Source organism: Callithrix jacchus, chromosome 1, assembly GCF_049354715.1.
Source record: "Callithrix jacchus isolate 240 chromosome 1, calJac240_pri, whole genome shotgun sequence".
Lineage (NCBI taxonomy): Eukaryota > Metazoa > Chordata > Mammalia > Primates > Cebidae > Callithrix > Callithrix jacchus.
Genome location: NC_133502.1, coordinates 60448256 through 60476159, shown reverse-complemented (window position 1 = coordinate 60476159; position 27904 = coordinate 60448256). Strand labels below are relative to the sequence as shown.

The window sequence follows — 27904 nt, the reverse complement described above, 5'->3', positions numbered from 1 at the left end:
TCTATGATGATGTCCAGTACAAACATTTCCAAAAAATTCCTAGGTGAGACTGATGCTACTGGTTCATGAAGTGTACATTGAGAACCACTGCTTTAATCTTTTCAAATAAATCATTATCTTGATGATTTAATTCTGCTAATGACGTTTTTGTAATCCATCATTGCATACAAAATAAAGTTGAAGTTACATGATGGGATGGTTAATATAACTCCTCAACTTGATTTGATTAAAGGATGCCTAGATGGCAGTTAACATGTTGTTTCTGAGTGTGTTTGTGAAGATGTTACCAGAGGACACTGACATTTGAGTTGGTGGACTGGGAAAGGAAGACCCATTCTCAGTGGGAGTGGGCCCCATCCAATCAACTGCCAGTGTGGATAGGTCAAAACAGGTGGAAGAAGGCAGGATAAGTTTATTTTGTGGGTCTTCTGACTCGCCTTCTTTTTCATGTGCTGGACACGTACTTCCAGTCCTCCTGTCTTTGGACATTAAACTCTAGGTTCTTCGGGTTTTGAACTCTAGAACTTGCACCGGCAACTTACCAAGGGTTCTCTGGCTTTTGGCCACAGACTGACGACTTCACTGTTAGCTTCCTCGGTTTTGAGGCCTTCAGATTTGGACTGAGCAACTATCAGTTTTTCTCTTTCCCCAGCTTGCAGATGGCTTACTGTGGGACTTCACCTTTTAATCATGTGAGCCAACTCTTTCTTATAAACTCCCTTTTATATATACATATATCTTATTGGTTCTGTCCTTCTGGAGAACTGACTAATACAAACGGTAAAGATTTCAAAGCTTTTGTTCATCAGGTTCTGATTTCTCAGAAATACCATATGAACTCACCACACTCAAAATATAATTGACCCTCTAAGAGTGACTAATCCTTTAAAAAATGTGTTCTTTCTGTGATATATTACTCCCTTCTTAAAGAAACTCTGCAAATATAATTTAAAGTAGAAAAGAAAAAACTAACAGAAAGTACATAAATGCTTTAAATACCCTGAATTTCAACCTTCCATTTTCACTTATATTTTTAGACATTTCTACCTGGATATCCTGGTAGTTAGTAGCTCAGATTTAACAAAACTAAAAAATGTTAAGATATCAGCCACAATGTACTCATCTTCATGTTTTCCTCCAGCCAATTTTATTCATTTTTTTCTAGAGATTATGTCTCACTATGTTACTCAGCTGGTCTCAAACTCCTGGATTCAAGCCATCCTCCTGCCTTGGCCCCACGAGTGCTGGGATTATAGGAATGAGCCATGACTGCTGGCCTTAATGACTCTTATTGATGAAAAACAATATTTATGATACTTACTAAGACAGTAAGGCAAATTTTATGCAGTACTATTTCAGTAGTTATGGGGACAATGTCAATGAGGTTTTGCAGTACAGGACAGATACTGGGCTCAATTAATAAGGACAGATGCAGGTTGATAGTCCAGAAGCAGGGTGTGGATCAGCGATGGAAACGTTACTGTGACAAAACATCAATGGTAGGGAGATTCTTGCTAGACTCACTCACAGGATTTTTTCTTAATATAGTCTAGTGTGATAGGAAATTGAGCGTGAAGGATGAGACACTCGATCTGATATCAAGGGTGGAGGATTTTCACTAGAGTGCCCCAGAAGAATTCTTGTGAAAAGTGTACTAAATAGGCCAATGACAGCATAAGGCAGGGGTCTTGAGGGCTTAGAGGAATGTGACTTCAGTCAGATCAAGGAGAGAGTCTTTGTCATTCTCAAATTTAAACGTGATCTCTTTTTTAACAAACAATATTTAAGAAGGAGGGCATACTGCTACACAAATGGGGGAAAAATAACTCGTATAATAGTACATTGTGCTCTTCTCCTGAGTGCAAATCCTCTAAAGCATGGGAATTGAGAGTTGCTAAGGGAGAATTAGGAAATGTTCTGTCTACCATCAAAGAACATGTTTACACACCAAGAAAGCTGAACCATGAAAACAAAATGCTGATCTTAACACTAATTAGTAATACCTTCTCTAGGAAGAAAGTCACTCTGGAAGCTTAGCAAATGGTAAATGTGAGGGAGCTACTCACAAGCTTGTCCCAAAGAATAGCCCACTTCCAGATACAAACATCTTGTTCTTTTTTCTTTTCCTCACTGGTTTCTTCTCAAATTACTTGATATTGAAAATAGTTTTATGTCCAAGTCTATTCTTCAGAATGAATATGATCTTGCTCTTCTTTTTTCTATCTCTCAGTTGTCTTTTTTTACAAAAGAGGGAACATTTTGCATGCTCTTCTATAGAAACCATTCTTTTGAGAGCTTTCTTTATTCAGATTTCTGTTAGTTTCTCCATATCATCCTGTTGGATCTTATAAATGTCAAGAATGTCAAGTACTTGAATGCCTTTGAACTCCCTCAGAACTTCCGTCCTGATGGTTATTCTCTGATTGTTAAGCTAGCTTTCCATTGATCTGTTTTCCTCCCTCCCTCTTTTAAGCTTCTTCCTATGTTAGTCGCTGCTTCTGTTTACCCACTCAACTACTAGCTCCCATTCACTTTAAACCACCTTTTATTAGAAGTCTTGCTGACTCTGCCATGCTCTCATGCTGTCTCTTGGCAGCTGGCCTCTCTAAGCTTTAGATTATTGATCATCCTGCAGATGATAAATTAAGCTGAAATTCCTCTCCTTCACGTCTGATGTTATCCATTTTTAGGTTTGAAATCAGCATTTCCAAAACACTTTATAGAAAGTGTTATATGCAATAGTTGATGGATTATTTATTAGTAACTAAAAGATATTAAAAGAACCTATAAAATTTCAGAGCTCTGATGATCTTGAATTTATTTTGTGGATAACATAAATAGGAGGAAGATGCGATTTAGAAACATTATATGAAAGAGGGTTAAGTTGTAAGTTAGTAAACAAACTAGAAAAATAGATGAGGTTTCTAATTGCTGGTTTAATGACCCTTCCACTTTATTACTAAGAATAGCTTATTAATATACACAAATATTAACAGCATTACTTCACAATATAATTAAAACACATATATAATAGTGTTTGCTTAAATATAAAAATAGAAAAATACTCTCTTTCTTATATTTTGTTATTCTCCAGTAGTCCTGTGAGAAAATGGAAGCTAGATTTTTACTCTCAATTGGTATCTCAAAGCCAAACATATTAGTAGGTTACCAATTAATTATTGACAAATTATCAATATTTAAACATGGTCATCTATTCTTTTAATTTTACAATGTTTCTTCTTTTCCTCTCATTTTCAACCAGAAAAGTCACCAATAACTTTATTGAAATAGTACAAATATTTTGTTTCATACGTTTTTTCAGTTTCCCTTCATTGCCTATGTAGAGGACCCTCTTAGGGTCACTGGCTTGTTCTGAAAATAAAATTGACAAAGATAAATTAATAGGAGAAAAATGTATGGATTTATTTAATATATTTCACATGATATAGGAGCTTTCATAAGGAAATGAATATCCAAAGGAACAGGAGATATCTGAGTGTTTTTAGCTAGGTTTAATAAATAAATGAATGGTTGTGAAATATGATTGGCCAAAGGAGATATAAGCTAATGTCGTTAAACTGGAAGGAACTTAGGACTATTTGTTCAGGTTTTTCTCTGTGTCTCTGTGTCTTCAGAGAGAAAGACATTCCATCTTTCTGGATATAGGGTAGGCACTGCTCACATGAGGCCCTTGTGACATGCTTTAAAGGGAGGCTGGAGCTTTTTTTTTTTTACCAAGGGTTTATGGCTTGCTTTATAGGAGAAGGCCAAGGAGTCTTTTCTAGGTTTTTAAACTCTGCTTCATGGAAAAAGGCTGGGAGAAGGTCAGAGGAATTTTTTTTTTTTTGCTATTGTTATGTTCTTAGTTTATTTAAACCTAAAATACTCAGTATGAAAAAGTGCCATATTTTGGGGTAGCATGTCCCAAGTCCCCTCACTTGAAAAAAATCTTGATATTAAGCTTCTCAGCTTGAAAAATTAGTTATAGAAATTGACTAGTAGTGAAAGAGTAAATAATTTGAGACACTAAAATGCTGCTCCAGAAGTTCCAGTTGGTTTTCAGACCCCAAAGTCCTCATGTGGTAACAATTGGATTAATTTGTCTTTCACCTAAGATCGAATCTGCTTTTGAAGACTAATATTGATTTTAGAGGAAAAAAAATACACTTACTAATGGTTATTTTTTTTATCAGTATAAAACTTTGAATTTAGGATCATTTTTACTAGAGAAATTTTTATTTGATTCTAAAACAAACTCACTATTGGTTCCCCAAGAGTGAAAAATGCCTCCCTGTGATTATGTCATTTCATTGATTATTTGTCTTTCCATAGCTTGAGGCCTGACTTGCAGAATCATTCTAGCCCAATTGTGCTCAAATCTTATCATTTTGTTTCAGCTACCTCTCGGTTTACAGCTTTCTAGTATGTAGTTAAAATATTCCCGTGTGAGAAATTCCATGTTCTTTCCGTAGAGTTCCATAGAGAAGGAACACTGTGATAGTAGGAGCATGGCTGGTGCCATTCGCCGTGCCTTAAAAGAGTGCACGATTCAGGAGTGGAGTTTATACCGCAAGCTTTTTTAGTTGGAAGAACGTTTTCCAAGTTTCAGATTGGAGCATTCTAAATGTACTCCATCTCTTTGATCTCATATGAAATTAAACAATAACACGTTATTAAATGTTCCATGAAATTTTAAATTTTATTTAAAATGTTTATTTTTTTATTTTTTATTTTTATTTATTTATTTATTTTTTGAGATGGAGTTTCACTCTTGTTACCCAGACTGGAGTGCAATGGCACGATCTCAGCTCACCGCAACCTCTGCCTCCTGAGTTCAAGCAATTCTCCTGCCTCAGCCTCCCGAGTAGCTGGGACTACAGGCGCGCACCACCATGCCCAGCTAATTTTTGTATTTTTAGTAGAGACGGGGTTTCACCTTATTGACCAGGATGGTCTCGATCTCTTGACCTCCTGATCCACTCACCTCGGCCTCCCAAAGTGCTGGGATTATAGGCGTGAGCCACCGCACCAGGCCTAAAATATTTATTTTTTTACTTAATAGATATAATGTACATTATTCAAATGATGCCTATTCAAAAAGCCCTGACTTTACCATTCACAATCTATGCATGTAACAAAATTATACCCCATAAATTTGTACAAATACAAAAACAGAATGTGAACTAAAAATATAATCCTGAGCCCCTCAACCAATTGAACAGACCCTTCTTGGTCAAGGTGATCCCTGAGAAACCTGAAAAACCTGAATTCCCAGCTATGATGGGAAGGGAGTACCGATACACTTCATTGTAGCCCTTCCCTTTTGGAATTTAGGCACAACTGACCTGCATTAAGGTTAAAATATACATCATAAGATGGACAAAGTACTCTTTGTGGCAATAAGATATCAAATTATAAACAAGACTTAAGACTATGCAAGGCAAGAGTTAAGATACATGCTATACACCATAAAATTTTCTTAATTAAAAAAAAAAATTAACCTGATGTAATGTGGCTTGCTTTTAAACCATATTCTAGTATACCGTCACATGACAGATAGCATACACTAAAGGAAATAAAAATATTTTACCTTAAAATCTGTTTCTTTGACTTATTTTGAAATGGTCCTGCAAAGCTGTCTTTTGTGGAGGAAATATGCATCTGTAGAAAATTTCCACTAATGCAGGCCAGGAACTCATGCCTGTAATCACAGCACTTTGGGAGGCTGAGGTGGGTATATCATGACATCAGGAGAGTAAGACCATCCTGGCCAACAGGGTGAAACCCTGTCTCTACTAAGATGTAAAACATTAGCCGGGTGTGGTGTTATGCACCTATAGTCCCAGCTACTCAGGAGACAGAGGCAGGGGAATGGCTTGAACCTGGGAGGTGGAGGTTGCAGTGAGCCAAGATCTTGCCACTGCACTCCAGCCTGGTGACAAAGTGAGATGGAATAAAGAAAATTTCTATTAATGCAGCCAGGCCCTCCTTTTCCAGGCCTTTCCCGGATCTAGGAGAGATTAACTGAGAGTCTGACACCTTTAGAATTCTGAAAAGAGATATGCACTATTTTCTCTGAAGACTACCTATGGGGCTTTATCTACATACCAAAGGCCTAAGTTGTCTCCCTTCCCATCCTAATGCAAGCATTCCTTTCTACTAACTTTAAGTCTTTAGACAATAGCTTATCTTTCTCATCCAATTTTTAACTAAAGAATCATGATTGTATATCTGGAAGATCATTGTCTCAGCCCAAAATCTCCTGAAACTGATAAGCAACTTCAGCAAAGTCTCACGATACAAAATCGATGTGCAAAAATTACAAGCAATCCTATACATTAACAACAGACTTAAAGAGAGCCAAATCAAGAATGAACTGCCATTCACAATTGCTACAAAGAGAATAAAATACCTAGGAATACAACTAACAAGGAATGTAAAGGACCTCTTCAAGGAGATCTACAAACCACTGCTCAATGAAATAAGAGAGGACACAAACAGATGGAGAAACATTCCATGTTCATAGTTAGGAAGAATTAATATTGTGAAAATGGCCATACTGCCCAAAGTAATTTATAGAGTCAATGCTATCCCCATCAAGCTACCAATGACCTTCTTCACAGAACTGGAAAAAAACACCTTAAACTTCATATGGAACCAAAAAAGAGCCCGCATAGCCAAGTCAATTCTAAGCAAAAGGAACACAGCAGGAGGCATCACACTACCAGACTTCAAACTATACTACAAGGCTACAGTAACCAAAACAGCATGGTACTGGTACCAAAACAGAGATAAAGACCAATGGAACAGAACAGAGGCCTCGGAGGCAACACAACATATCTACTACAACCATACAATCTTTGACAAACCTGACAAAAACAAGCAATGGGGAAAGGATTCCCTGTTTAATAAATGGTGTTGGAAAAACTGGCTAGCCATGTGCAGAAAGCAGATGCATCTTTCACGAATAGTTTAGCACCATCACTTTGGTGCTGTTTTTGTGATAGAATTTTCAAAATATCTGGTTAAAAGTGTGTGGCACCTCCCTCACTTCCTCCTTCTCCCACCATGTGGATACTTCAGTTTCCCTTGGCCTTCTGTCACAATTGTAGGTTTCCTGAGGCCTTCCCAGAAGCTGAGCAGATGCCAGAAACATACTTTCTGTACAGTTGTAGAACCAGCAGCCAACTAAATCTCTTCTCTTTGTATATTACCCAGTCTCAGGCATTTCTTTATAGCAGTGTGTCAACAAACTACTATAGAAAATTGGTACTGAGAAGTGGAGCACTGCTCTAAAGATACCTGAAAATGTGGAAGCCACTTTGGAATGGGCAAAGTTTGGAACAATTTGGAGGGCTCAAAAGAAATCAGAAATATGAGAAGAAAATTAGAACTTCCTAGAGACTTGTTAAATGGTTGTGACTCAAATGCTGATAGTGATATGGAGAGAGATGGCAAGGTTGATGAGGTCTTAGAGAAGAGAAACGTATTAAAAATTGGAGCAAAGGTCACTTTTGTTATGCTTTAGCTTAGAAACTGAGTATATTGTGTCACTGCCTGAAGGATCTGTGGAACTTTGAATTTCAGAGCATTGATTTAGGGTATCTGGCAGAAGAAAATTTTAAGCAGCAAAGCATTCAAGATGTTACCTGGGTGCTTCAAACAATACATGCTCATATGTGTGTGAGCAAAGAAATGACCAGATATTGGAACTAATATTTAAAAGGGATGAAAAGCACAAAAATTTGCAAACAGTACAATCTGGCCAGGTGATAGAAAGGAAAGCCCATTTCAGGGAGGAATTCAAGTAAGTTGCAGACATTTGTGTAACTAAAAGGAAGGCAAATGTTGATAATCAAGATGATGTGGCAAAAGGCTTGGAGGTATTTTAGAGACCTCCATAGTAGCCCCTTCCACCACAGACCCAGAGGCCTAGGAGGACTGAATAGTTTCCTGAGACAGGACCAGTTCCCTGCTGCCCTAATCAGCCTCAGGGCACTGATTCTTGCATCCCAGCCACTCCTGTTCTAGCTGTGGCTAAAAAGGGCTCATGTACAGCTTGTGCTGCTGCTTTAGAGACTGCAAGCCATAAGCCTTGGAAGCTTCTATGTAGTGTTAAGCCTATAGGTGCACAGAGTACAAAAGTTGAGATTTGGGAGCCTCCACCTAGATTTCAGAGCATGTATGGAAATCCTACATATCCAGGCATAAGCCTACTGAGGAGTGAAACCCTCACAGAGAACCTATACTAAGCCAGTGTGAAGGAAAAATGTGGGGTTGGAGCCCTCACACAGAGTCCCCATTGCGGTACTGCTGTAAGAAGAGGGCCAATGTCCTCCAGGACCCAGAATGATAGACACACCAGCAGCTTGCACCTTGTACCTATAAAACCTGCAGGCACTCAATGCCAACCCTTGAGATAGCCATGGGGGCTAAACCTAGCAAAGTCACAGGGATGGAGGTGCCCAAATCTTTGGGAGCTCACCTCTTGCGTAAGTGTGCCCTGGATGTAGACATGTAGTCAAAGTAAATTATTTTGGAGCTGTAGGAGTTAATGACTGCCCTGCTGGGCTTCAGACTTGCATGGGGTCTGGAGCCTCTTTCTTTTGGCTGATTTCCCCCTTTTTGTATGTTATATTTACCCATTGTCTATATCTTCATTGTATCTTGGAAGTAACTTACTTGTTTTTGATTTTATAGGTTCATAGGTGGAAGGGGCTATCTTTTTCTTCAATAAGGCTTTGGACTTTGGAGTTCTGAATTAATGCTGGAATGACTTACGATATTGCAGGGCTGTTGGGAAGGCATGACTTTATTTTGCAATGTGTGAAGGACATAATATTTGGCAGGGGCCAGGGGTGAAATGATATGATTTGGATCTATGTCCCCACCCAATTTTCATGTTCAATAGTAATCCCCAGTGTTGGAGGTGGGGCCTGGTGGGAGGTGATTAGATTCATAATGCGCATGCATCCTTCATGAGTAATTTAGAACCATCCCTTTAGTGTTGTTCTTGCGATAGAGTTCTTATGAGATCTGGTTGTTTAAGTGTTTGGCATCTCCCCACTTCCTCTTGCTGCCATCATGTGAAATACGTTGCTCTTCTTTTGCCTTCCACCATGATTGTAAGTTTTCTGAGGCCTTCCTAGAAGCCAAGCAGATGCCAGAATCATCATTCTTTATAGCCTATGGAACCAGGAGCCTATGGCCAAACCTATTTTCTGTATAAATTACGCAGTCTCAGGTATTTCTTTGTAGCAGCATGAGAATGGGCTAATAGACCTGCCCTTAGAATACAGACAGATATATGATAGATTGAGTCACTAGTATGACTTTTCTACCACGGACCAGGCAAGACAGCCATGCACTTAGCACTGCAAGACAGTTTTCCTCAAGTTGATTTTGTATATTAAATAAGGACACTGTGTGTGTTATAGCTATGTGACAGGAGGCAGTTTGTAATTTCGTTTAAAGCTGACCGATTAAGAAACACAGAGACCTTACTTCACATCTCAGTTCTGCAGTTAACTATACCTGAGACCTCTGCATATCTCCTTCTTCCTCTTTCCCAGCCTCTAAGTTACACAGAATATACAAATGGCTTGTTAGTTCCCCTCCACATGGAGTTTTTTTTTTTTCTTTTTTACAAATATGCTAACAAGCATAGTTAGTTCAGTCGGTTGTGTTATAAAGATAAAAACACAGGAGTTTTCTCCTATTAGTGTACGGTGGATACAGAGCAATGTGACTTGCAGTGAAATGTGGCATGCTGTCTCCATGCTGTATGCAGTCATGCTAAATAAAAGTTAATTTTAACTAAACGACAAGCTGTGTTTGTTCTGCCTGACAGGAAACTAGTGCTAGCTTCTGAGTATTCACACAAGCAAACTTGTTATTAAGATGTGCTGCTGTGCTGGGGTTTGAGTACTCAGTTCCTACAAAAAGAGGAGATCCAAGTTGAGAGAAAAATGATTAAAATAAGAAGAGGAGCAAATAGTAGCATGAGAGTGGCTGAAGATGAAAATGACAAAATGCTTTTTAGATCATTTACCCCAAGCCATTGCATCTTTTGGGTGTCAAAGAAGACTATAAAATATGTTGCTATAACAACACTAATTAATTATGATAGAATTTCATGCACTGTAGCTTAGAGTCAATTCATGATGCTCTTATTATATATCACATAAAACGTGGCAAAAATGCTTGCATTTAAGTATTTTGAAATATGAGATGATGTGCAAGACCACTTTTATTATTATAATAGAGACACTTTTAAGCTGTGCCTAGATCGTGTCCATAATATAATTTTGATTATAAACATATGCCACAGTCATCAGAGTTAATTGAGCTTAAAGCATACATACATCATGAATATTCTTTGACGTTAAAGGAAAATTGAGATAACGGGAAAGACTGTAGAACCCAGTATGCTAGTACTAACATAAAGGTCAGAAAAAAAGTCATGGCTCTCAATGTGTTTGTGGCAATTAATCCCAAGGATTCCATAATGGCTTTCTAACAGAAAGATGAAATCCAATGTATGCAATAAAGAATCTGTGACATATATATATATATGAATATGTCAAAAATAATAAATAAAACTAGAATGTCCAGGTGTCTAAGTATTACCTGGACATTTTGAATGTTCTAGTTACTGAATTTATACCTTCTTTTCCCTCCCACAATTGACACGTTTTCTGTAGTTTTATGCAATAATTGCTAATGCAAAACACAACTCTACTGCAATCCAAATAATTTATTTCTCTTGAGGATTTACTACTATGATATACCCCAAGCAATTACAAATTGTGGAGAAACGTTAAAAGGAACTTTTAGCTTAATATCTGATTAAAATCTTCATATAATTCATTTGGAGAGATGCCTATTTTTTCCTAAGATGAAAATAGCTGGTGAGATTAGATCACAGATCACTGAGTAACTTACTAGGTGAGGAGAAATTTGAACTCTCAGCAATGATTAAAATAATAAAATCACAGCAACAACAAACTGTCCCCAAATGTAGATTAAAGAAAAATGGACATTTAGAAGGCAAGGTGGACACTTTCCATTTAGCAATGTTGAACCTGATTCTCGAGTTCCTGCATTGGGCTGCCAGCTGTGTAAGGGGCTGTCAACAACTGTGATTCCCCTGCAGACATAACAACAGCTGTAATGCCACCTGTGTAAGGAGATGTGCTTGAGAGATGAGAGAATTACATTGACCTCAGGCTAGTTTTGTCTTTCTCTAATTTCTGCACCACGTCAGATTTGAGAAAGCAAATCACTGTCTTCTGATATTATTTCATCAGACCCCCACCCCAGTGCTCTCTGTAGGGCACTGGGTAGCAACCATAAGCATATAAATACAAAATCCATCAGTAAAAAGGACCTGAGCCCTCTCATCCTTTTAGATAAATCTAAATTAGATGAAGGATGAAGGATTGGCTCAAGGTAGGGTTGTGATAACAAGGAGTAAAAACGACTAAGTGTCTAATGGTGGAGTTCATCATCATGTAACCTTAGGGAATCTGTTGTTATTAGTCAAGAGTTCCCAGGAGAGGTCTGTTTTCAGCCAAAAAGGAAAGAACTGCAAGTGATTTACTTTTTTGATGTGAAATAGAAGGTTGCTGCAGTACTATGAGGAATTAGAAAAGAATGTTAAAAAAATTACATATATATATAATGTATATGTATGTACATTTATGTATATAGTGTCTATGTATATTAAAGAGTTGAAATACACTAATGTTAACCTAATCAGAATAAAAGAGTGAAGGAGGGAGTATAATCATGAAGTAATGGATTAAAGCAATATTGTGATAAATACTTTGAAGATCAGTTATCAACTAATAAAACAAAAGAAAAAGAAATGAAAATAAAAATATCGTCTTATGCTGTGTGGATCATCATGCAGTCATTGTTACAGCCAAATTCCCACTGATTTCAGTTGGGCCTTTGGACATAACAGGAAGACATGTGCTTTGGTATATTACCTAGAGCTGCAATGTTTATTTTAGCTGCGTATTCATCAGCAATACATTTAGAAGAATTCAACACAATATATTAATTGACAAATGTAAAGTCCTGACTATATTTTTAAGAAGGATAGCAACTTTAAAAATATAAAAGAGAATTGTGTTTCAGAATTATTTAAATTAGTCACATTAATATGTACCAGTGACTTTTATCAATTAACCAGAAATCTGGGTCTATCAGCAGAATTTATCCATCATCTTTGCTGTGAAACTGGAAACGAATTTGTTTAAATTATTGGCCTTTTAATTTACCTCATTTCGTCTCCCGTCTGAGAAGCCTGTTTATTTTCAGGCAGCTGCATATGTTGGCATGATTGATGAGATCTGCTACAGTCAAGCAAGCAGCCCTGGGTGACCAGTTTACCCTTCCCTGTGAGGGTTCCAGCTGCCAGTTGCCCCCATTCTGTGACAGCTTCTCCTTCTCCTCACCTTGTCATTCAGCCAAGATTGTACACTGTAGGAGTACAGGTGAGCATCTGCCTCCATAATCATTGCCAACAGCCCTCCATTATCAACTGCCAGGGGTGCTTTAAAGCAATGTGGAATTCTTCTTCTTGACACAGGGATCAAGCGTATTTATGCCTGAAACAAATTCTGCCTTGCTGACTAGGGAACCTCACATGTAAAATTTTTTTTAATTGTATCACAAATCAAGACAGTATTATAAAACAGGTCATATCATCCTCCTGCACCCACTACCATGAACCCCAGCAGGTATTCTACTTTAGACCATGCAAAGAACTGTCATTTAAAAATAGAGTTTTTCTGCCTGGTTATATTCTTATATGAACGAAAAATTAAAAAGCTCTGTCAAACATTTGTACTCCAGCATTGTGTAAATTAAATCTACCTATAAAGCTGAATTATCTTGCAACATCTGTCCTTCTGTTTGTACAGCCACATGTGTGGATCAAACATAAACAAGACAGAGAATTTGTTTGTGTATAGCAACATTAAAGTAAATTGTGCTGTTTTGGTTTTTAACTTCATGATGTTAAAATTTTTATTGTTAAATGATCTATGGTTGTAATTTAATATTACTGAGAATCCATGGTAATCTGGAAACTGCATGGTCTATAAATATAACATAACTCCTGTTTTTAAAAGGAAGTAAATTTCTATTATAATATTTATTATGAGTTATATTTATGCATGTACTTTGTATGGAGAATAAGATGCATAATTTTGAAAATAATGTCTGTCAAAATAACAATGCAACTGCCTCAAAATAGTCAAAAGGGACAATGTTATACAATGCTTATTAAAATCAAAGGCTTTTTCAGAGAAATATTTTATTTTAAATCTGGGCTGCTATACACCAGCTGCAAGATCTTGGACAAGTTATCTGACTTCACAGAACATAAGTTTCCTTGTCTTCAAATGGACATAATAAAACTTACCTTGTGTGGTAGTTCTGAGAATTGAATGAAAATATATGTAAATATATGTAAAGCTCTTAGTGCAATGCTTGACACATGGATCTTATTACTACAGTTGTAAATGAAGAACATAAGGATTGCTTACTGATAGCTTCTGACACAGCCATGATCCCCACTCCAAGAAGCTTGTATCAGTTGAAGTTCATTAATATACCTATATATAAAAAAAGAAACAATATATAAATATAGTGGCAGTAGAGAAGACATTTTATTTTCTCGAATTATTGTCCCAGTATAGAGATATTTAATCTGAATTAACAAGATAAACTACTCTGATTTATCTCTTCTATAAAGACAGTGTATTCAAGGTATATTAAGTCTTCTAATTATGTGTTAACTTTCACTTCTGTAAGACTGACACAGAGTTGGTCTCTTTAACCTCTTGGAGGCTATTTATCATGTATAAAATGACCAACTTAATAACTATATTTACAATGTAAACCTGCCTTTCACTAGCTTCATATCTCCTGTCTTTAAGAATAACAGAATGTCGTTTGTGGAATTATCCATAAATTTAGCTAATGAGAATACTTCTACTTGTACATAATAATTATGAACAATTACTTAATATATCTAATTCTCAATTTCTTGATAAATGCCATAGCAATGAGTATCAATGAAATAATTTATGGAAAAGAGTATAATGCTTCATGCATTATCTGTTTATAATTTATATTATTCTTGCTATTATACATTTCTTATATTGAACTTTTAGTATAATTAAGAAATTGACTTTTTATGACAGCATTTGCATAAAAATTCACATTTTAACTCAATTTAGACTATTAACATTATTGATTCCTAAATCATGAATGGAGGCTTCAGGTGAAAAATGGTTACATATTCTGCAGCTTATGTTTCACCTATTGTAAGTCTCAGAAGATGAAGAGACACTTGTATTTGTACATGAGTTCTGAAATCCTTACCAGGGATTACAGTTCCCCCTCCTTATTCCACATGTACATGTAGCTCTCCAGGAAATGCCCATCCGAATGAGCATGTGATCACAACTGATGGCAAAAAAGCAAAATATGCTCAGTGTAGGAAAATCTCTTCTTTCTCGTTCTCTCTTTCTTTCTGTCTTGGAAAGAACACAAATGACTATCATGACTATGACTATTAGTCACATTGGATTAGAAGTAATCTATCAACAATATGATTTACAAAAAAAAAGCATACTGGCCACAAATAATATTGACTTTAATCGTATTTTAGTTGTTATTTATGCTCTAATGTTGTCAGAGAAAGGAAGACAGAGACAAAAGAAATATGGAGGAACACAAAATATCTAGGTTACTTTGCATTATAACATCAAGGTGGAGAGGTCTTTGGGTACTCACAGCAGGGAATAGGCCAGTATCTTGCAGCATAACAAATGGATGTCACACATGAATGAGAAGGCAGAAGGGCAGTATTCAGACAAAATTTGCTGGATACTTTATCCTAGTAGGTGAGCACTGAAGCAGTGAATATGCCAGGGCTCTTGGGTAAATATAGAAGGATATGGCTAATATTTTGTAAGTAAAAAATGAGTGAGAAGGAGTGGAACATTTGATGCACTAAAGCATGAAAATGGCAGATGGAATAAAAAGATGTATTAAAAATGTTCATGTATATTCAACTGGCCTAAGAGAAAATTATTCTTTATCTCATGTTCTCCTATCTTTGGTAAACCTGTTAACTAAAAAGCATTTCTATGTTTTACACACACACTGAAATATATCTATTTTCCCATGGAAGTTGAGATAAAAATTAGCATCAAATGATATATAATATAGTAATATTTGTGTTAGTATCTACTCCCTTGCATGCTGTGGTCAAACTTAAAATAATTCATATGAATATGGAATATATATATATACATATATTATAATTTATGTTATATGATGAGTGCTGCACAATAAATTTATATATTTAAAACATTAAATAAAGTAACTGCTTTGATGGCTACCTTCTGAGAAAGCCAGTATCTGTTATACTAATTTTTTTGTTATCTTGAATTATTTGGGAGGTCATACAAATTTCATTCCTGAAAATTCAAATATGCTCCACAGCCACAAAGTAGCCCCCCAAAATGTAAGCTTAAGGTAATCCATTTATGAAATATTGAATTGCCTTTTTTTCATAAAATAATAAATATGGCATCTCTTGCTCCTGCTCTTGCTATGTGACATGCGTGATATAGCTTTACCTTTCACCATGAATAAAAGCTTCCTGAAACGTCCTCAGAATCTTAGCAGATATCAGCACCAAGTTTGTTCAGCCTGAAGAACCAATTCTTAGGTATATTCTGCCAATCTGTCAACTAGACATAGCCAGCAGGAACATCTCCCACTGAGAGACTGGGACACTGGGAAGACTGACACACTACTAGCGGATCCTTAAAGGAGGGTATTGAGAGTGGGTGGGGAGAATACAAAATACTAGGCTGAAGAGGGAGGAAGCTGGGAACCCTGGACAGGGCGGTCAAGCACTGGGACCTGTTCTTGGCCCCCAGAAACTCTTGGGGAAGTAGAAAATTGAACAGGTGAGGAGTGTTTCACTCTTGCCACAGATCTCTGGTATCCTGGCAGCAGGAGTCCATAAGAACTCCACAGACACTTGAGCTGGCAGGCAGAGCTGCTAAGAGGGGAGGCAAGGGCAGGACTCCAGCCTGTGTGGAATGCCTGCAGTGTAGCATGACCAGCATCTCCCATCCCCCAAGGCTTGCCACCCTTCTTTTAGACGCTTTAGCCTGAAAGACTGTTAGATCTGGACACAGTAGGGTTCTCTGGTGCTTTTCAGGGAACTTAATCACAGTTTCTTCACCAGCAGACTACAACTGTCTCTCAGAGAACTCCAGTTGTCCAGCCTCTGCTGACATTCACCAGCCTACCTGGAGCCTCCCCCATTTGCAGACCCTGCCTGCCACTTTGCCAGCATGCACTCCCCCAAGACCACTTCATCAGTTTACTGGTGTGCAGGTGTGGGTGGACTTTGTCTCCAGTTTCCTGCTGCCATTTAATGTGTGCATGTATCCCACCACCCCATTATTGCCGGTATGAGTGCACTCCTCTGTCCTGTCCCTGCTGATGTGCTGGACACAGCACCATGCAGCTGTTGCCGGCGTGAACACACACTCAAATGTCACTTGCCCCACTCAACCAGTGCCATGCCCATAGTGATCTGTGGGTAACCTGCCATACTCCTGCCACTGCCTGTGCAAGTGCAAACACAATCACCAGTTACTTCACCTTTAACGGTGTCCTGCCCCTGCTGCACCACCATAGCTGTTAGCACACAGAAGCAAGAATGGATCTCACTGCCTCTGCCCCAACAAAGTACTTTGGCTGGCACCTCTCATCAGAGTGTTGTGACCAGCATAATAGAAATATCTTGCCTTTCCAGCACAAGAGGTTACTAACTCTGAGGGGCAGGAGAACAAAGCTGGTGGCCTGGTACTAGCCCTCCAGAGTTAGAATGCTCATCCAGAAGTGCTGAGCTGATCCTTGGACAGCTAAAATCCTCCAGAAACAGAACTAGTTGGCTGAACCCACCTTATGCCACAACAGAATTGCCAGGTATATCAAAGAAGACAAAAGAAAAAAATACTATCTAAAGGACAGCAACGTCAAAGACTAAAGGAATATGAGCCCACACAGGTGAGAAAGAATCAAAGCAAGATCTCTGGAAACACAAAATGGCAGTGTCTTCTTACCTCCAAATGACCATATTAGTTCCCTAGCAATGGTTCTTAACCATGCTGAAATGACTGAAATGGCAGAAATAGAATGCAGAATATGGATAGAAATAAAAATCAAGAATCAGGAGAAAGTCTAATCTAATCCAATGAATCTAAGAGATACAATAAGGTTATCAGGAGCTGAAAGATGTAATGGCCATTTTATAAAAGGGCCAAACTGATCTTATAGATCTAAAAACTACACAACAAGAATTTCATAATAAAATCACAAGCATTAACTATGGAATAGACAAAGCTAATAAAAGACTCTTAAAGCCTGAAGACCAGTTCTCCAGATTAACTCAGTCAGAAAAAATAAAGAGAATGAATAAAGTCTCCAAGAAATACGGGATTATGTAAAGGACCAAATGAATGACTCATTGATATCCCTGAATGAGAGAGACAGAATGCAAGCAACTTTGAAAAACTATTTTGGTCCATGAAAATTTTCTAGACCTAGCTAGACAGGCCAACATTCGAATATAAGAGATATAGAGAAAGCTTTAGAGATACAACATAAGATGAGCATTGCCAAGGCACATAGTCATCAGATTCCCCAAGGTCAAAATGAAAGAAAAAATATGAAAGACACTGAGACAGAGGGGACAGGTAGCATACAAAAGGAACCCCATTAAGCTAACAGTGAACATTTCCAGAAAAAACCTTATAAATCAGAAGAGATTGGGCACCTACATTCAGTATCCTTAAAGGGAAGAAATTCTAAGAATTTCAGATCCAGCCAAACTAAACTTTATATCAAAGAAGAAATAAGATGCATTTCAGACAAGCACATGCTAAGAGAATTCATTAACACCAGACCTGGCTTACAAGAGATACTTAAGGGGCTTCTCAATATGAAAACAAAAGACAATTATCAGTCACTACAAAAACACACTACAGAACATAGACCATTGATACTATAAAGCAACTACACCATCAAGTCTGCATAGTAATCAGCTAAAAACATGATGAGAGATCTAAATCCCACACTTATCTATATTAATGTACCATGTAACTGGGTAAAGTGCCCGAATTAAAAGGCACAGAGTGGCAAGATAGATAAAGAAGCAAGACGGAATGGAATGCTGTCTTCAAGAGACCCATCTCACGTGCAATGACATCCACAGGCTCAAAGAAAAGGGATAGAGAGAAATCTACCAAGGAAATGGAAAATGGAAAAAAAGCATGAGTTGTTATACTAATTTCAGACAAAACAGACTTTAAACCAACAATGACTAAAAATAAGAAAGAAAGGCATTACATAATGTTAAAAGGTTCAATTCAGAAACAAAACCTAATGATCTTAAATATATATGCATTCAACAGAGGAACACCCAGATTCATGAAACAAGTTTTTAGAGATCTTAGAGATTGATGAAGAGTCACAGAAGGACGCCATAGTAGTGAGAGACTTTAATAACATACTGATAGTATTAGACAGATCATTCAGGTAGAAAACTAACGAATACATTAAGGACTTAAACTTGACACTTGACCTCATGTACCTAACAGATATCTACAGAAAACTCCACCCAACACAAACAGAATATACATTGTTCTCATCCTTACATGGTACATAATCAAAAGCTGAATAGAAATTCAGCTGTAATGCAATTCTCAACAACTTTTTAAAAAAATTATACAAACCACATTTCCGAACCTCAGTGAAATAAAAAGAAAAAACCGATGCCCAAATTTCTCAAAGCCATATAATTACATGGAAATTAAACAACCTGTTTAAGAATGACTTTTGAGTAAACAATAAAATTGAGGCAGAAATAAAAAACATTTTTGAAATTAATAAGAGCAAAGATACACCATATCAGAATCTATGAAACACAGTTAAAGCAGTGTTAAGAGGAAAGTTTATAGCAGCTAATGAACATATCAAAAAGGTAGAAAGATCAAAAACTGACAATCCAGAATCACACCTGGAGGAACTAGATAAATAATAGCATACCTACACTGAAGCTGTCAGCAGAAAAGAATTAACCAATAATAAGAACTGAATCGAATGACACTGAAACGTGAAAAACCACACAAAAAAATCAACGTATCTAGAAGTTTGTTTTTTGAAAGAGTAACTAAGATTGATAGACCACTACCTAGACTAATATTGAAAAAAAGGAAGGAAGATCTAACTAAACAAAATCAGAAATGACAAAGGGGATAATACCACTGACCCTACAGAAATACAAAAACCTTTGGAGACTATTATGAACATGTTTATGTACACAAATTAAAAAACCAACTAGAAACAAATAAATTCCTGGAAACATACAACATCTGTTGATTAAATAAGAAAGAAATTGAAAACTTGAGACCAACGAGTTATAAAATTGAATCGGTAATAAAAAGCTTACTAACCAGAAAGAGCCCAGACCAGATGGATTCATAGCTGAATTTAACCAATATATAAAGAAGAGATGATACCATTCCTACTGAAACTATTATCAGCAATCCAGAAGGGGTGATTTCTCCCTAACTGATTCTATGAGGACAGCATCATTCTGACATCAAAACCCAGCAGAGACACAACAAAAAAGTAAACTTCAGGCCAATATCATTGATGAATATGGATGCAAGGATCCTCAACAAAATACCAGCAAACAAAATCCAGTAGCACATCAAAAAAACAGAATCTACCACAATCTAGTAGGCTTTATCCCTGGGATGCGAAGTTCAATGTACCTAAATCAATAAATGTGGTTAGTCACATAAACAGGAGTGAAAACAAACACTAAATGATCATCTCTATAGATGCAGAAGAGGCTTTCAATAAAATCCAGCATCTCTTCATCATAAAAACTCTCAACAAACTAGATATCAAAAGAATATACCTTAAAATAACAAGATACATTTATGAAAACCCATAGACAATATCATACTGAATGGAAAAAAACTGGATACATTTCCTTTCAGAACTGGAACAACACAAGGGTCCTCACTCTCACCACTCATATTCAACATACTGAAACTTCTAGCCAAGGGAATCAGGTAAAATAAAATAAAAAAATACATCCATAAATGAAAGGAGGAAGTAAAACTACTTTTTTTGTAAATTATATGATTCTATATGTACAAAATCCCATAATCTCTGCCAAAAATGTCCTACATCTGATAAACAACTTAAGCAAATTTTATAATACAAAGTCAATGTATAAAAATCAGAAGTATTCCCATACACAACATTCAAGCTTAAGCTTAGAGCCAAATCAAGAATGTAATCCCATTCACAATAGACACAGAAAGTATAAATTATCTGGGAATATAGTTAACCAGGGAATGAAAAATATCTGCAATGAGAATTACAAAACCCTGCTGAAACCAATCAGAGATGACACAAAGAAATAGAAAATTATTTTATGCTCATGTATAAATGAATAACATTAAAATGGCCATACCTCCCAAAGAAATTTATAAATTTATGTTATTCCTATTAAACTACCTATAACAGTCTTCATAGAATTAGAAGAAACAATTTTAAAATTCAAATGAAACCAAAAAAGATCCCAAATACCCAAGAAAATTCTAAACAAAAAGAACAGAGCTAGGGTCTATCTGACCTCAAACTGTACTACAAGTCTACAGTAATCAAAACAGTATAGTATTGTAACAAGGGAACAGCATTGGGAGCCCAGAAATAATGGCACACACCGACACCATCTGATCTTCAACATAATTGAAAAAAAAATAATCAGGAAAGGACTTTCTATTCAATAAATGGTAATGGGATAACTGGCTAACCATATGCAGAACACTGATTCTGGACCACTTATACCACATAAGAAAATAAACTCAAGATAAATTAAGGACTTAAAAATATGACCTAAAGCTATAAAAACCCTGGAGGGTAACCTAGGAAATACCATTTTCGGCATAGGCCCTGACACAGGTTCTATAATGAAAATGCCAAAAACAACTGCAACAAAAATTGTCAAATGAGACCTAGTTAAACTAAAAAGCTTCTGCACAGCAAATGAAATTGACAGCAGAGTAAACACACAATCTGCAAAATAAGAGAAAATATTTGCAAACTATGTATCCAGTAAAGGCCCAATATCCAAAATCTATAAGGAATTTAAACAAATTTACAGGCAAAAAAACAACCCCATTAAAAAGTGAGTAAATGACATAAGTAGAGACTTCTCAAAAGAAGACATAGATTTGTGAAAAAATGCTCAAATAATTATTCATTAGAGAAGTGTAAATCAAAACCACAATGAGATACCATCTTATACCTGTCAGAATGGCTGTTATTAAAAAGTCAAAAAATAACAGATGCTGGTGATGTTGCAAAGAAAAGAGAATGCTTATACACTGTTGGGGGCAAGGTGAGTTGGCTTAACCATTGTGGAAAGCAGTTTGATGATTTCTGAAAGAATTTAGAGCAGAATTACCATTTGACCCAGCAATCCCATTATTGGGTATATACCCAAAGGAATATAAATTTTTGTACCAGAAAGATACATGAATGTGAATGCTTATCACAGCACTATGCACAATAGTAAAGATATGGAATCAACCTAAATGCCCATCAATGGTAGAATGGACAAGAAAAGTGGGATACATATACCATGGAATATTATGCAGCCATAAAAAAGAACAAGACCATGTCCTTTTACAGCAACATGAATAACGCTTGAGGCCATTAATTTAAGTGAACTAATGCAGGAACAGAAAACCAAATATAATGTCTTTTGTCTTATATCATGGAGTTATGCATTGAGTATACAGGGACACAAAGAAGGAAACAATAGACATCAGGGCCTACTTGAGGTTAGAGGGTTGGAGGAGGCTGTAATTGAAAAAACCATCTATTAAGTACTGTACTTATTACCAGGATGATGAAATATATCATTGAACACTTATAATGCTTCTATTGATATGGCTAATGATTTTCTTCTCCAAACTGGAAGGATCCCCAGAAGTCAGTTGCTTTGACCTAGCTGGGCTAACAGTAAACCTTCATAGCCTTGTCTCAGGATTGTATCAATTAATTTTGTTCTAGATATAATATGATCTGCAGACTTTGACCATCATGACATTCCACAAAACCCCAATCTGGTCCACCACATTGATGGCATTAAGTTTATTGAATCTGATGTGTAAGAGGTAGCAATTACTATGAAATAGTTTAGTAAGGTAAATGCTAGCCAGAATCTGGGCAGTAATTCCACAAAAATGTATGGATCTACCTCTCCATTAAAGTTCTGTGGGTTCAATAGCCTGGAATATATCTATATTTTCCTCAAAGTAAACAAATATATTTCCTTCATTTGCACTGTCACAAAAAAATGTAAAGGCTCAATGCTTGGTAGGGTTTTCAAGATTTTGGAGACAACATACCACACTTGAGAGTGCTTCTGCAATGTATTTACCAAATCACATATTAAGGCTGCCTATATTAATGAGAGCCATAACAAGAGGTGACCTTTCAATAAATAGAGACTAAAATACAAGATGCTCTTCTCCATGGCCTAATGATTCAATAGATCCATAAATAGTATGATGGTTTATAGACCATCCTGATAGACACCGATAGAAGAACCACAAGGACAACTTCTAGGATTTTAGATTAAATCAGTGTTTACTTCTGAAAGTAAATTTCCTACTTCTTGAGAATTAGCTTTGGGCTTATTATTAGCTCTTGGAAGAGAACAAACTGAAGATGACAGCAGGTGACCATGCAGTCTCCATTTTCCAAGTCAAAGGCATCTATTAATAAAGTTGGATGTGTGCAGAACCAATTTATTATTGAGTAAAAATAATACGTAAGAAAACGGGTTTGGGCAGGGACAGAATATAAAAGTAAATTTCATGAGCTGGAGATTCAGTGTCTTTTTGACACTGCTTCTTTCTGCATTGCTTCCCTTCCATCCATTCACATCTATGGCTTTATGGGATTTCAATTAACTAGTGGACTAGAAATGGAAAAATTTCAGTCTGTTTTACAGTTTGATCTGCAGAATATGCTGGTATTGCCAATGCAGTTTCTGTTTCCTTAATAGTTAGTAATTGACACTTATTCTTAAGAAGATGATTATATAAGCAACCTTGAATTAGTAAATTTGCTAACATATTATTCTTGGTCTTATTTCTGCCATATAAACTATGTATTTCTCCAATAGCTTAAACCCAGATTTATCTTTCAATTTCTCTATAACTAGGTTTTAAACTAATCCAATTATAAACGTTCTATCAGTTAATTCTTTTAGGTTATTATTTTATAAGGTTTGCCACATATATGAAAGCATGAATATTTTGCTTTTTTAAAAAAAATTAACTTACATTATTCTGTTTTTGACTTATTGTAATGCGTGAGTCATTTATTTCACTCAGTATAGTATTGAGAAAAATATTACTCACTTTTTCTTTAATTTATTTGTAATCATTCCAATATTTCATTATAAATACTATATTTCTACTGTTTATCCTTTGCATACAAACATACAAAGTCTAGGGAACTTTTTAGTCACTTGCAGTCACTTCACAATAACAAAAGCAAAGCTAAGAAATGTTAGTGCTCTTTTGTTTCTTCATATAATTGAATAGCTACAATTTTTTTAAAGTTCTACCATTTATTAGATTAAAACAAATTTACGGAAAAATAAATGCCAGGTCAAATACTAATATTTTAACATAAGAACTATGCAGATACTAGAAGGCATGAGTGATCTTATACATAAATAAGAATTATATTCCAGAAATCATAAAGGAAATATTGACATATTTAACACATTTTAAAGGGCTACACTTTTATAATAAACAAGGTCAATGAAGAAATAAATAACTAGGAAATGGGATTTTTAACTTTAAGGCAACCTCATGAATAATTTTATATTCTAAATATATAAAATGCCATAGAAATCAATACAAAAGAAGAAGCTTAAAATATAATAAAGTAAGACCTAAAATACTATATAAATTGGTTATAAAGATATAACAATATTTAGAATCACTCATAGTTATATACTTATGAAATATAATATGTAATTCTATGGTGAGATTGAATTGGAAAATCACTACTTTTTGTATTAAACAGTTTTGTAAGCTATTGTATGGGAAATAAGATTTCTCATATAACTAGATAATATAAATTAGAGGAGAACTTTTCAAACATTATTTTAAATATTACATGTTCTTGCAGATAATAAATAATAACAGAAATTTCGTCTACAGGTTTGCATCCAAATAGAAAGCTATATGAATAAGGATATTCTTATCATGTTATTGGTAAAAGCAGAAGAGTGGTAGAAAACAATTGTATACCCACATTTAATGCAAACCTAATAATTTATGATTTCTTTCATTATGCTATTACCCAACTGTTATTTTTTAAATAAGTTTCTTCTAATAAACACACAGGATACCAGGAATTCACTCTATATTACTGCTGTCCAATAGACCTTCCAATAAGGAAGAAAAATCTTGTTTATCTGTGCTTTCCAATATGGTAGCCACAAGCCACATGAGGCTATTGAGTACTTGAAATTGATTATTGCTACTGAGATATATACATATTTGTTTTAGAGATGGGGTCTCAAAGTCTTGCCTCAATCTCCTGAGTTGCTGGGACTAAGAATTCCTTTATGCCAGCTGAGGCATTAAATTTTAAAATTTACAAATTAATCAATGTAAAGTAAAAGTATAAGCTCCCATGGGGCCCAGGAATATCTTATTGGGCAATGCAGTTTGAGGTAAATGTTGCTTCCTTAGCCAGTGTATTAATCCAGTCTCATAATGCTATTAACAAATGCCTGAGACTTGGCAATTTATTTAAAAAAAGAGATTTAATTGGTCCATAATTCTGCAGGTTGTATACAGGAAGCATGGCAGCATCTGCTTGGTTTCTGGGGAGTCTTTAGAAAATTTTCAATCAAGGTGGAAGGCAAACAAGGAGCCAGCACTTCACCATGGCTGGAGCAGAAGGAAGAGAGAGATGGGAGTTGTGCCGCATACTTTTAAAACAACCAGACCTTGTGACAACTGATTCACTCACTCTGGCTGATCAGCCGGACTCTAATTAGTTACCAATTTCTGTTAAAAATTATCCCTCAAATATCTTTCAAATCAGCCTTTTCTTTCTCATACTGATGAATGCTTCCTTTAATTAAATTTTAATTTTTTATGTGTATTACCATACCATTTTTCTAAATGAACCCCTGTTATTTAAAACCAACCCTAAAGTCATCTCCTGAGATGTTTATAAAATGTAGATCTTCGTCACTTCTATATTTGCAAATTTTCAGCTCTCTCAAGCTGTTAATATTTTGACCCCAGATTCTCTCTTTAGCCTCACATTGCTGCCAAATTTTCAAAAACTCATTTACCTTCCAGACACCAAGCTTCTTCTAAAATTTTCTTTATAAAACATCATGCATTTTCATGTTTCCAAAGGTTTGCACATTTGAATTCATCTTTCTGGAATGTTTTCCTCAATGTTTTCACTTTTGTTTCTTCATTTATTCTCAAAGACTAAGTTTACTTGTAATCTGGTGATAATTAACTATCCTCAGTTCTGCAAGCAAATTTGTTAGGGATGTCTCTTCAGTGTTTATGCAATATCTAGTCTTACTACACCAGTGATAACTAATAATTCATCAAACAAATATGGTCAAAATTAAAAGCTCAGTCTGTAGAAAATATGCAAAATTTCATTTACTGGAGACATATTCCAAAGACATACCCAGTGGTGCCTGCATGTTTTTCTGAAAACCCATCTTTTTTTACTCATTCTTATTGCATTTCCAGTCCACCTACCATGTCTGCATTAATAAATTAAACAAACAAGCCTATTTAAGATTCTATAAAACTGCAAGAAACCTAAGCATTCACAATGTTTCTGGTTCACGAGGAAGCTCAGATTTTGTTCTGTCTTTGGTTGCTAATTTTTCCATCACCCCAATTATATTATTTGTTTTGTTGTTGTGCACCTATTGCAAGTCCCATCAAAACTCAAGTAAGGCTTATCATGCTGACCTTTCAAACCCCATGTACATATCAATAATCATACAAATAATAATAATGTTGACAGACTCATTTATTATGTATTTACTATGTGTTATTTATTATTCTTCATACTCCTTTACCTAATATGGTTTGAAGATTCACAGTACTCACTGGTAACTTACTCAAAGGATATTGAAAAAGTCACATTGAGTAAATGCTATTAAGTGTTCCATGGTATCAAAAAAAAAAAAAAAACACCTTAGAATTGCAACCATTGAAAAACAAATATATGTGAGTCAATCTGAGCTGTGGATGAACACATCCTAGCATAAGCCCCAGGAAGTCACCTGTTGTATAATCCCATACCCTTGAGTGTCGGCAAAACTGGGACTTGCTTCTAATAGAACATGACGAAGGTGCTGAGGAATTTCTCCAGTGATTAGATTATTGTATATCTGTTCTCTTGCTTACCTTTAAAAAGAAAATAGAGAGGTTGTGAAAATGCTAACAGAAAGGGCTTCGTGGCAGGGAAGTGTAGACAGTCTCTTGAACACAAGCATGTACTTGGAATCCTAACCTATGGAAACAAAAAATGAATAGGTATTGTTTTAAGTCACTAAGTTTGTGAAAATTTGTTGTGTAGAAGAAAAGCTAATATAAGATCTATCTCACTAGGAAAAAAATGTAACTTTGGGCCTTTTAACATATTTGGTCTCTTTAATAAAAAGTGACTGGTTTTCACTTTTACAAATTCTCACATGTATATTTTCATAATTTTTAAGTATATTGATAATTATAGATTATGCATTTAGACTCTCAATATACTTATTTAAATACATTGAAAATGTTTGCTCCCTTCCCTTCAATAATAAATAGCTGTGTATTTGAAAAAATCTTCCACCATATCTCAATTTACCATATCATCAAATACATAATTAAAGAAAAGAAAGTTCTTAAGTAATATAATATTTACAAAAATATCTCATTTAACAGAACATGGCAATAATATTTATCTCATTTTGTTTAATTAAAGAATGTTTGTGAGAAGTTGGCATAATGGAGTATAATCAAATTACTCAGAAAGTGATTTCTGTGATATTTTAGTTTATTTTAACTATGTTAACTTATTTTTCCCTCAGGTGTTAGATATGTAATGTTAATATTAAAATTCTCATTGTCATAAAGTTTCCTGAATAATAAACACTCAGTATAGAAACAAGATGGAAAAGACAAACCACACTCGTTCATGATATATAATCTATAACAGGAAGGAGCTTAGTCACTGGCTGAAATTAAATATCCATTAATTGATAAAATATTTCTATTTCTGTTTATATCATAAAATAATCAATACTCTTAAAAATTTTTATTAAAGTGTGATATGGTTTGGCTGTTATCCCCTCCAAATCTCATCTTGAATTATAGTTCCCATAGTCCCCACACTGAATCATGGGGGGCAGTTACTCTCATACTGTTCTCATGATATTCAGTAAGTTTTCATGAGAGCTGATGGTTTTCTTAGGGGATTTTTTTCCCTTTGACTCAGCACTCCTCCTTCCTGCTGTCATATGAAGAAGAATATGTGTGCTTCCTTTTCCATCATAATTTTAAGTTTCCTGAGGCCTCTCCAGCCATGTGGAACTGTGAGTCAATTAAGCCTTTGTGTGTGTGTGTGTGTGTGTGTGCACGCGCGTGTGCAAATTACCCAGTCTTGACTATGTCTTTATTAGCAGCATGCCTGAGAATAGACTAATGTA

At 35.6% G+C, this 27904-nt stretch overlaps 1 long non-coding RNA gene across 2 annotated transcripts in view; it reads right to left on the bottom strand.

Moving 5' to 3' along the window:
* The window catches only part of LOC144579041 (uncharacterized), a 77289-nt gene extending 50563 nt beyond the window's left edge, over nt 1-26726 (bottom strand). Inside the window, exons 1-4 of one of the 2 annotated variants that reach the window (XR_013525834.1) lie at nt 26619-26726; nt 14401-14551; nt 13560-13628; nt 8795-9145 (exon numbers count right to left, since the gene is read on the bottom strand). This is a non-coding gene — a long non-coding RNA (uncharacterized LOC144579041). Of the gene's footprint in view, nt 1-8794; nt 9146-13559; nt 13629-14400; nt 14552-26618 lie in introns of those variants that run through there. The other variant, XR_013525835.1, reaches the window with a different exon arrangement.
* Nucleotides 26727-27904: the final 1178 nt, after the last annotated feature.